This window comes from Panicum virgatum, chromosome 9N (genome assembly GCF_016808335.1).
Source record: "Panicum virgatum strain AP13 chromosome 9N, P.virgatum_v5, whole genome shotgun sequence".
NCBI classification, from domain to species: domain Eukaryota; kingdom Viridiplantae; phylum Streptophyta; class Magnoliopsida; order Poales; family Poaceae; genus Panicum; species Panicum virgatum.
Window position 1 is genome coordinate 32,817,612 of NC_053153.1, and position 12,143 is coordinate 32,829,754.

Here is a 12,143-nt window from a genome sequence, read left to right on the forward strand (position 1 = left end):
TTGGGTGTAAGCTTGACCAAGTCTTCCTTTTGCAAGAGTGTGTTGATGATGTCATAATCGGGCTTGCGAAGGCTTCGGAGGATCTTGCGGTTAATGTCCCCATCTTTAACTTGATTGAGACCTAAGGCATTAATTTCATTGACAAGAGTGTTTAATCATGAGTACATGTCATGAGCATTTTCATTAGGAAGTTGCTTAAAGCTACTAAGCTCCTCGCCGAGAATATGATATTTTTGATTTGCAACATCCTTTGTGCCCTCATGATTCTCGACAATTTGCTTCCATAGCTTATGAGCGTTTTCATTTGCAAAAACACGATTAAACACACTATCACATAATGAGGACAATAGAATTGATTTAGCAATGGCATCATATTGTCTCTCGGCCTTATTCTCATTTTTCATGCCTACTTCGGTGACACGCCAAACATCAAGCCCACGGGCTTGGAGATGTACTTGCATAAGCACTTTCCACCGTGGAAAACCCGTGCCATCGAAAAACGGAGCCCTATCGGTACTCATCCCTTCCCCGGACATTATACTCACTCGACGGTTAAGTCGACGGGTCTCCTACGAGCTTTCTCACAATTTTACCAATAAAATTGGCTAATCCTCGTAAGAGGTGTGAGACCAAGCTCTGATACCAATTGTAAGGATCACCGGGGTGTCCGACCCTAGAGGGGGAGGGGGTGAATAGGGTCGCTAAACGCTTTTTAACCTAGGGCTCAAACTACTTGCATAAGATAAACCTAACACGTCCTATACATGCTAGTTATAACTAAGATTTATCTATGCAACTCTCTACTTACCCCTAAAAACTTGCAACCTATAGCCAATCCTAATCAAACTAACTAGGAAACTAAAGGCACACAACAAAGAGTAAGTGCGGAAACGTAATATGGTAAGTAATGAGGTAAGTGCAAGAGGGACGCAAACTCCCGAGTAGACACGGTCATGTAACGTGGTTCGGCATAAACGCCTACGTCCACGGGACACCGAGGCTCTTCCGATCACCGTCTTGCACTACGCCACCAATGGCGATGCCGGCAAGCAAAGGCAAGTGCCCACAAGACACCGAGTCTCGTGCACTGCCACCGTCTCTCTCGATCACCCGGCCGAAATCCACTATGGAGCCTTGCTACGCCTCTCTTCTCTTTGTCATCACTTGAACCTAAAAGCCTGAGAATAGTCATCTTAACAATCACATTAGTCCAAGTGTTGTGTGTGTCATCAATCGCCAAAATATTATATTGAAATATGGCATGAGAGGCCATTTTCGCTACACCACTCCTACACTCCAGAACACGCCGCCGCTCCGCCCCGAACGCCGGCGAGCCCAGGTCGCCGTCGAACCCCCTCCTCCGCTCTTCCCCTCCCTCAATCGACCCCACCAGTAGCTTTGCCTTGACCTCGTGCAGCTCTCAGGCCTAATCTCGCCCTCCGAGCTCCACCGGAGCCCCCCCCCCTCGCCGTCGTAGCCGAGCTCCGCCGCTGCTCTGGCCGCCGCGGACAGCCCGCTACGGGCTAACCCTACCCCAATTTCTGGCACCTTCTGGTGCGCTTGGAGCCGCTCTACCTCCCTAGCCCCATCTCCCCCTCTACGCCTCATCGGAGCGCCGCCTCCGCCATCTCTGACCACCACCGCCCGCCGGAGCACGCGGACCCGCCGCCATAGGCCACCCCGAGCCATCCCGAAGCCACCTAGAGGTGCGCCGTGGTCCCCTCTAGCTCCCTGGCCCCCCTTCCCCTCGCCGCCGGCAACACGCCGCCGGGATCCGGCGCTCCCTTCACTGTTCCCCTTCCCAAACCGGGCCAAGGACCTCGGGGTGGAAAAAACAAAACCCCAGGGGGTTATCTGCATAGCCCAAGACTCATTTGAATAGTGCTTCAAGGACCTCTTTGTTATTTCTAGCAGTGAACTTTGAAATTCAATATCAATTCGTAGAAAATTCGTAAAATAGCAAATCTTGATGTTTTGGAATCCTTGTGTAAAGCTCTTTGCAGTAGAACCATAATAGGGAAGGTGTTTGTTGCAAGTTTTTGCTGTACAAGTTGTTTTGTGTCACTAGTTAAATAAAGACTAGTTATTTAATCTTTTTCTTATCTGCTGATTGAAAACTTGTCTTGCTCTGAAATGTTTATGGTAGTTTACTCATGTGACACTTGTTTTTATATAAAAATTTCGTGATCAGTTCTCAGGTGTAGCTTTTTCTTTGATTTAATGTTTGTTTAGTAGACTTTAATTATGGTAAATAGTTTATATTCATAATAAATCATGAAAATATTTCCACTTGTTCTTCTTGAGTAGCTTAGCTTGTCCATGAAGTTGGAGCATCAGTTCATGAATAGAACAGTAGCTAAAAATGAATCTTGCTAATCTGTTGTTCTATTTTGTTTATTTTCTTATAATTATTTCTGTGTAGATAAAATCGTGAAAAATTCACAGTAGCTAGTTTATTTCTGTTTGGACCTCCTGTTAAATTTTGAGTTTCTGATCTACTCTAGTTTGACCTGTATAATTCAAGCTTGTTCTAGGTGTAGTCTGAATGAATAAATTGTTGTGATTAAATGGTTACATGTCTTGGCATGATTTTTACAGGGTAGCCTACTCTATTCATGTTCTGTTTAGGATAATATTTTCTGATTTTATTGCTGAATGTGCTCTGAGTTGTTTATTTATTTGCAAACCATGATTTATTTGTTATAGGAAATCACCCCCACTTGTTTATAAAGTTAGCAGACTTCATTTTTGCTGTTGATCATGATGCCTTGTGTAGTTAAATTTATTATTTAACTACTCTATAAACGATTGCCCATGTGTGTTTTTAATGTTGTTCTTGCATTACATATAGACACGACTGCCTTATCGGACGGGATGTACGAGCTGATTCCGGAGTCTGACGGAGGTGATCTTGAAGCTCAAGTGAACACCGCCGTACTAACTGAAGCCCCGGACCAAAGTTCGGAAGAGCCGAGAGCTGAAATAGTTAGCGACTACCGAGAAGGCAAGCCCCGGACATAACCTATATTTCAAATTATTATCACTTATTGTTTTATTTACTTGTGCATTTACAGTTCCTAGGATTTGAATTGAAACCCTAGATGCATGATCCTAGGAACCTATGTACTGAACACTACACTTGAGTTCGATTACTTGCTAAGCTTATAGGACCGGTAAAAGTCAAGTGATTGCCTGTCACTCGCGAGCTTTATAGGAATTGCTTGTTTACTTCTGTTATCAATATAAGGATGACGGACGGGGTTGTGATCGATATCATGACTTTATGTGAGACCCCGTCTGTGTTGATGGACTTGCTAAGGTCGCGGTGTGTGGTAGCGGTGATTAAGTTTTTGAAAGTACTAGCCACATGCCGTCAATATGGTACGCGGCAAACCTAGTAGCCGATTGGACCGGGGAGTGAATATACCTCCCACTCTCTCTTAGGGTTAGGTTTTATTTTTATGTTGCGCAACACTACGACTTCAAGGGACAAGGGTGGACCGGGCACGGGTGGACCTTGGAGCCCTGTAGTCGGGGAGAGTGACACTATCCACAAGCCGGAATGAAAGGTCAACGGTTGTTTGGAAACGACCCGACGGTGTTCCAAACGTGTGTGTTAGGTTTGTCTGGCCAGGTTGAATTTCGATTCAGAATCGTCCGCCTCTCATGATGAAATCAGACTGCTTGATCCCTTTGCCACACAGAGTAATAAGAGCAATAATATTATTTATCAATATTGATGTTTGCTTAGTTTTCTACCATGATTGGTTAGTAATTGCTTACATGGAATGGTTAATCAACTAGAATCTTGAAAGCTAAAACTTGAAAGTAAGGATCTACTCTTTATTGCTTTTCAGCAAAAAGGAAAACCAGAGCCTCACAAACCTTGCATAGTCTAGCTATAGTGGGCTACTTATACCCTTTTTCAGGTTTGAGTTCGAAGAGCAGATCGCTAGTTTGATCTATCCATGCTCTTTGCCTCCTGGCTGGTCCGTAGAGTGGGATACGTCTTCGGCCGGCAATGACCCTGACGAGTGATACCTTACTTGGGCTAGCTTGGTATACCTTTGCGACGTGTTGTAGCCGTTATTGTCTCTTTCCGCTGCTTCTCAAACTCTGAAGTTAAAGTTGTGGTTTGTATAACTGTTTACAAAGTTTGGTTTTGTAATAAGTACTTTGAAACATGTTGTAATCACTACTTTGCCTATGTTGTAAATTTGTGGTTGTAATATCTCTGGACTCGCCTTCGTGCGGGGTATGCTTGTTCGATCCGAGAACCGGTGGTTGTATCGGGATGTTACCCGACAGACCAAGAATTGTTCCGTTTGAAGTGCGTTTGTGCCAGTGTTGCCTTTACGATGATGGCCTGCGCACTTGAGCCGGGATAATTCAGGTGGTTCTGCCACAGGTAGGATAGATTATGTGCGTGTATTTATAGAATAAGTCTGTGTGCATATGTGAGCATTGTATTTGTACTATATTTTGAAGAAAAATTGTTGCGCGCCTATTCTTTGTTCAGTTCATATGACAGCCCCGCCGGCGGTACAGGACTACGACAGCACGCACGAGTATCACAGGGTGTCTCAGTTCAGTTGGATTTTGGGCAAGCCATCCGGAGTGCATGGCGTCACTAGCTGATCGTGCGCTGATGCGGCGTGAGGCAAAATTAACTAGTGGCAAGGCCGCCCTCAAAAAAAATCTAGTGGCAAGGCCGATCCCATGTTCCCAACTGTCCCTGCTCCTTATTCTATCTTCGCCGCCCTGCTGCTTCCTGGAGAGAACCCTTGTGGCTTTGTCATCATATATATATAATTAACTTGAATAATTAGTCGCTGGTGGCTCCACTGTACGTGTCATCTGCACAGCCTAATTGTTGCGAATGCAAATTAATTACGGACGACATCGCATGGTTTGTTGTTAATTATTACGGCGAGTTGCTGCACTCGGTTTATTTGACTCGTAGCGCGTGACACGCTTCGTGTAAAAATAGTCCACAGCTGCGTCCACGTGTAAAGCCAGTCTCAGTTGGGAGTGTCATCACACAATTACCAAGACTGTAAACTAGATAACCGAGCGAGCTGGAGGAGTATCATGGTGATATGCTCTTCTTCAGCCTTAGCACTCGGGTTCTTGTGCCAATCAGTTGGACTAATCCGCCTTCCAGTTCTGCTTGATCCCTCCAACTTCGTGGCTTCATTCACCTCCCTTGGCAAGATGTCGCTCCCGAGGCAGCAGCACCGCCTCCTCCAACCTCTCAACTCTCCAAAGCACAAGCTCATCGCACTATATTGTGGCGTGTTTGCACCGGTGTGGATTCTCTAACTTCCTGAAGCAAAGTCACAGGTGACCCTTTCTTGGGATACCACCCATTCTCCATCCAACGTGCCGCAGATTTTAGCTTACTCAACACAAGACTAATCGGTCCAACTTCAGTTCTCGGCATAGATAAGACCAGCTTGGAAAAAAATTCGTAGTTGAATTCATCATTATTCCATTATTCCTATTTCAAAGCTTATCATTTAAGGGGAAAATAGGCTGCCCTTTTGTCATCTGCTCTCTATTGCATGGGTGGAAAGAGCAAAATAAGATTTTGAAAAAAGAAAGATGTTGAAAAGAAAAATGACTTTTGAAACCTCTTTTATGTGTAACGAAAAAGAGTTGTGATTTTTTCTTATTCCCATAGAACATGTAGTAACAAGAATATGAAACTGTAATTCCTTGCACGATAAAAGTCTAAGGAAGAGATTATTTTCTTATTTTGGAGCATGAAACTATTCAAAATATTAAAGTGAGATGGTGGTTTAATTCTGCAATAAAATAAAGTGTACATATTTTTCAACTCATTCCTTCCTGTTTGTATTCTCCTCTACTGGAGTTGGACAGGCTCATACGTTGTGCATGAAAAGCCCAGCTGTTGGATGGAGAATGGGTGGCATCCAAGAAGGCTCAACTACACTGTTTTCCTATCATGGTTTCTCGAAGTAACTAGGACAGTAGCGCGCTCCGCCGCGCTCAGTTTACTTCTTCGTCTCCAGCGAGCCGCGCCGCCGCAATCCCAGCGCGCGTGCGGGCGTCCGCACCTTCACCTGCGCGCGCGGCGGCCGCGGCCCCTCTCCGCCGGCTCCTCCGACGGGGTCATGGCGGTGGAGGCCACTGCCCCCCTCGAGCTCGGCCACGGCCCCCTCGCCGATGGTGGCCATGGCGCGCATGCCGCGGCGGGGTGGCCACGGCAGCAAGGCGGCGCTCTGTGCGCGGGCGTTCGACCGGCCACCCGTCCCAGCCCAAGCGGGCGCGCGCGGGCCGCCGGTTGCCCCTGCTCGTCTGTCACACCCTGAAATTTTCGGATTTCAGTATGTGATTAAAATTAAAAATAAAACAACAATTTTCTCATAATTTTAAAATTTTCCCAATATTTATTTTTCTCCACAGAGAATTTAGTAAAAATAAATAATGATGTTTTTATAAAATTTAGAGAAAATGTTTTGTTGTTGTGCATCCATGCTGCCTTGCATTTGTTTTATTATTTGTGGTTCAATTTTGAATTCAAATCTTTGAAATTGAATTTGAATTGAATTGTTTGAATCTTTTTCTTGGAAAAAATGGAAACCTCTCTCTCTCCGTCCCCATTTTGGCCCAGCCCAAATTCCCTCTCCTTTCTCCCTCTTTTCTTTTTCTTTCTGCGAGCCCAGCCCAACACCGACCCAAACTCTTTTCCTCTCCCCGGCCCAGCTCGCGCTCCACTCTCCCTCTCCTTCTATCGCTGATGCGCGGGACCCGCTCGTCAGGGCCTTCTTCCTCCTCCCGTGGGCGAGCAGGACTCCACCAAATCCGACTCCCAGCCGCGCCACCCCCGGCCTTCGTGGCCCGCACGCCAAGGGGCCGTGCGCCCCTATAAATAGCGGCCGCCCGCGCCCCCTTGAAGCCCAACCCGAAGCCGCCGCCTTCTACTACGCGCCAAAACCCTAGCCGCGCCGCCTTGTGAAGCTCTCGGAGCCCGCCGCCGCCGCGACGCCGTTCCACTGCTTCCCGTCAATGAGTTCGCCGCCCAGTAGCTTCGCGTCGAGGTTGTGAAGCTCGCCAACCCGTTCTTCCTCGCGCTCTCGCTTTTCTCCCCGCGGTTTTGCTCGCCGACGTTGCCGCTCCGCCGCTCGCCACCATGAGCTTTGTCCGCGCGCCAATACACCGCGCAGATGCCCTAGGTCAATCGCCCGCGCCGCGCTCGTGCTCCCCGTTCTAGCCTCGCTAAAAAAATGAGCCCCGGATGGCCGTTTTTGCCTACGCCGGCGACCCCGCCACCGCACCCCGCCGCCAGCCTCGCCGCCGACAGCTCAGCGCCGCCGCCATCTCGCCCCGAGCCTCCCTAGCCGTCCGATCTAGATCGAGTGGCCTAGATTAGATTCAACTCGAGTCAAACCTAACCCTTACCGGTCAACTGTGGTACTTTTGCAAAAGAGTCCCTCGATTTTATGAGAATCAACCCGCGGTCCACCCTTGTCCAAAACTTATTGCAAAATAGCCCTTTTTCTTACACTCTAACCCCTGGCCTTTTACAAAATTGAACCCGCCGTCCAGGAAGTGTAGTTTTGCTTTCTAACCCTCGCGAGTTAGGTTTAATTAGGTTTTAGCCCTGGTTTCTTTAGAGCTAGCCCCTGAAAGTTTAAATCTGTCGCAAATAAGCCCCTGAAATCCTGTTTTAGCCATAATTTCTTTATTTTAACTCCGTTTTCATCGATTCTCGCGCTCACGTGATCCTTGCAACGTTTGCGATAGCTTTATCACCCTATTATCCTATGTGAGGACACTTTTTGTTGTGTCTTACAAATCTTTTCTGTTAGTTCTTAACTCTATAGTTAATCGTGACTAGATCCCTGAAGCACCGTTTAGTCTATAAAATCACTGTTTTAGTTCCGTTTTTCGCGTTTCTTGCGCTCTCGTAACCGTAGAAGCATTCTTTTAAAGCCTTTCTTTGTTTTGGTGTATTGTTCTTAGATGTATCTTTTTGATTGTTTTGTATGGTTGCTCGTTGATCGTCTCGAGTAGAAGGATCGCCATTCAAAGATTGAAGATCAAGAATTGCAAGTGAGCAAAAGCTGAAGAGCAGTAAGAGTAGTTTTTTGTTGGAGAAAGGCAAGTGACCCTAACCATACTTCTATCTATGCTTTATTTACAAGATGATATGATTTAATTGGAACATGGAGAACCACCCAAGAAAGCCATACAACCACAATACTATATGGCTCTGGTCTTGGCTAAGTAATTAGATGAACTATATGTTGTGTTGGGGTTGTTCGCTTGGTGGTTATGAGTTTGTGTTGTGGAGCGGGTGAAGGAAGTTGTGTCTTCAGAGGGACCGCAATGGCAGGGACTAACACATACATATAGGGATTCTTTGTAAAGGTCTCGTAGCGTCCCTATGCAATCACACCTCGGAAGTGTGGTATTGTGCCTGATCAGCACATGTGCGTAGTTGGGTTCAAAGTTCTTTGGAACTTTTACGCGAATTGTGTTGAAAGTGTATAACCTCTGCAGAGTTAAAACTAACCGGTTAGCTGTGCTCACGGTCAGGAGCGGCTTGGACCCACATGATTAATAAACTTAAAGATGGATATAAATCACATTCTGGTTATTTCTTGTGGTCTTGCTGAGTACCAACCATAAGTGTACTCACCCTTGCTTACTGCTGCTCAGAAGGAGAAGGTTTATGAAGTTTTCTGGAGATGTTGTTGAGTTCTAGGTGTATGCAACCCCCAGTCGATTGCCTGCGAAGTTTGAAGCCTTCGTTTACAGGATAAGCTGTATAACTCTGATAGTCTTTTAATTGTTTTAGTTTCTCTTTTACGTGATATTGTTACTGATTATTCACTTATGATGTCTCTATATGTATGAAACTTGATCCTGGCATACATATAGCTATGCATTCGGTTTTGTCCTTCAAACCGGGTGTGACATCGTCCCTGCCTGCCCTGGTGCACGCGCGCGGCCGGGCCGCGGCGGCGTGACGAGCCGGCGGCCATGCACGGCGTGCCTCGCGGTGGCATGGCGAGCAGGGGAAGGCGGCGGGGAGGGCGCCGCGGCCACTGCGGAGGTGTGCCGAGCTGCGACGGCGAACGGAGCGGCGACGGGGCAGGTCGGCGTGCGGCGCATGGCGGGCCTCACTCCATGGCGTGGATCTGCGGCGGTGTCAGGCGTCCCCCTCCTTCCCTCCCTCCCCCTTCCCCTACAGGCAGAGTTCGGGCGGCGGGGTTCGAGCGGCACGGCGCGGCCGGTGGTGGCGGCGTCCAGCGGCGGGCGGTGCCAGCGGGGGAGCAACGGAGGCGCGTCCTCGGTGCGGCTCCTCGGCTCTGCTCTTACCCCGGCACGGGCGGAGATCTCCCTCCTTCTCTCTCTGTCTCTCTCTCGCTCTCATGGCGCGGCAGACTGGCGGCGGCGGCGGCGGCGGCTCCTCGCACGGCGCAGCGCTCGGCATGGCGGCGGCACGGCCCGTGCGGCGGTGGCCCCGTGAGGCCATGACCCCTCCCCCACGCAACGATGCGCCCTCCTCCCCGGTCTCCCTCGACGGTTCGCGCTTCGGCCCGCCGCATCCGCCTCTCCGCCGCCCCAAACTGCCACTCCGACCCCGCAATCCGCCGCGCCGCCACCCCAATCCGCCGCTCCGGCACCCAACCCAGCCCGCGATGGCCCTCATCTGCCGCCCTATGCCGCCTCCAGGAGATCGGGAAGGAAATGGAAGAACCCGCAGCGCGATAGAGCTGCGGGCCACGGAGGAGAGACAAGCGGACCCCGGTGGGCCCCACAGGAAGCGAAGGCGGTGCGGCAGCGCAGGCGGGGCCTAGGAATCCATGGCCCGCGTCGGTTTTTCCCCTCCCCGTGCACGTGTCGATCGCGGGGGGCTGAAGCGCTCACGAGCCTCCCTCTCCAGGGTGCATAGTAACTAGAGTATACTAGATGTGTGTTTGGTGGTAGTATAGAAACTGGTTACCGAGCCTCCCTCTCCACGGTGCATAGTAACTAGAGTATACTAGATGTGTGTTTGGTGGTAGTATAGAAACTGGTTACCGCGCGTGTTCAAGTTAATTTGGTTACCAAGTATGTACACGGTACACCTTGACCGTATTACTATATAGTTGCTGTGCTTTCACAGTTTTCCACTAGGCAAGAAATATCCAATTAATTTGCTCCAACACATTTTGCTGGAAAGTTTCCACGCATGCACTGACTGATTCACCAGAGTCAGAGCATGTGAAATGGATCTACCTTCATTTGAAGTAAGCAGTTTTAGCAAATGTTGCATCATGTTGTACCGCGTACACATTGCTGCAAAGGGTCATAATATAATTATTTGAACCGCTGTTTATATGCAGCCGCATTCATATTGTGCAATAGTACTCCGTCAGATTCAGAATCCAGGCCGGTTTATGATTCTATTTAGCCAAACTTCTTTGACTTGATGCATTACTACACAAGAAGTCATCACATAGATTGCCTACACCATATTTGATGTTTACTAGCCAGATTCATGCACCGCCATGTGTCATTCATGAGACGCGTCCATAGGAGTGGCGCTATACCGTACCCATCACTATTGATGGTTATCCCTGCCAATATTAGCCTTTTTAGAAAAAAAATATATTATAAGGCTAGCAAAATGAAAATATTAGCCTTTTGACTTTGCCCTCTCGCTCATGGTGTATCAAGTATGTGACTTGTTCGTGAAACTCTTTGTTGACAATAATATGATTCTAAATTATCCCTAGTTTATGTCGTTGTGTGGGACAACAACGACGTTGAGACTAGCACATACATTAATTGATGATCATGTTTCACGGATCATGGATATGGAGATATCGGATTAATGATGTGGACACATGTTGGTGAACATGGTGTTGGATTGACCCACTCCAAGACTAATGTTGGGATTGTTATTTTGTATGTGCCATCAGTTGTTCTTGAGTGTTATACCTACTGGATTCTTAGACCTGAGATCGCCATTGTTTCTCATTGTGTGTAGTGGTGCAGTCTTGGGGCTGCTAAACGCTACTCCGTGACTGGGTAGTTACAAAAGTAGCTTACAGGTGTGTCATGAAACATAGGAATGGAATGTGAGCGGATCAAGATGGAATTTGCCCCTCCTAGATAACGGGAGAGATATCTCTGGACCCCTCGAGATAGTTGGATTTGAAAGTGCATGGTCATGCCAAAGTGATTAAAGAGTTAATCATGATGACTAAAGGTTAGTTATGAATAGAATCCACTATTAGATCGAGAGAATGGTCGAGCTATCACAAAGGTGGCACGCATCTCGCTTTGAGCTTGACTGGTATCGTGTGGCAAAGGAATCGGTGTATGAGTATATCTAAGGTTCGGCCGATATGATCTTTATGTGTATTTGTGAGTCACTATGTCCTGCTAGGTGCCGCTATTGACTTGTGATTCGGAAATGGTTTCCGATCACGACCACCTACACATGAACCTAACGGGTCACACACTTAAGGAGTTTGGAATGTTGGAAAGCTTGCATGTATGATTGTCTCTAGTGCAAGTGGGAGATTGTTGGTGATATGCCCAAGAGCCCATCATCACAATACGGTTTAAAGGCCCAAGAGGATATTGATCCAAGAGGGATTAGTGTTACTAATGGGCCTATGAGATAGAAGCCCATTAGTACGCCCTATATATACGAGGGAGGGGCTAGGGGGGCGACGACCCTGAGAGCCGCGCCACCTCCTAGCCGCCGCCCCTCCCTCTCTCTCTCGGCCGCCGCCCTTGCCGTGCGTGCGGTGCTAGCACACCGACGCCCGGCGTTTCATCCCCGTACGTGTGGACTCCGTGGAGGCGCTGCTGCGACTGCTGCGCTGATCGGCTGTTGGGATCAAGTACGAGGAGCTCGGTTCGTGGGACGTGATCGACTACTTCCTCTACATCGACGCGCGACTTCTTCTGCTGCGCTGCGCGTCTAGTGGTAACGATCTATGATCTTCTACTCGCAAGTATCTTGGGTATATGCGGTAGTGATGCTAGCGTAGCCTACCCCGTTTCCCCACATTGAGGTCCTCCCGTGTGTTTTCTTAATCACACTTGCACGCACTACTTGTTTATTCGTTAACTCCATCTTAATAACCTAGCTACTCGGTTTTGGCTCTTGG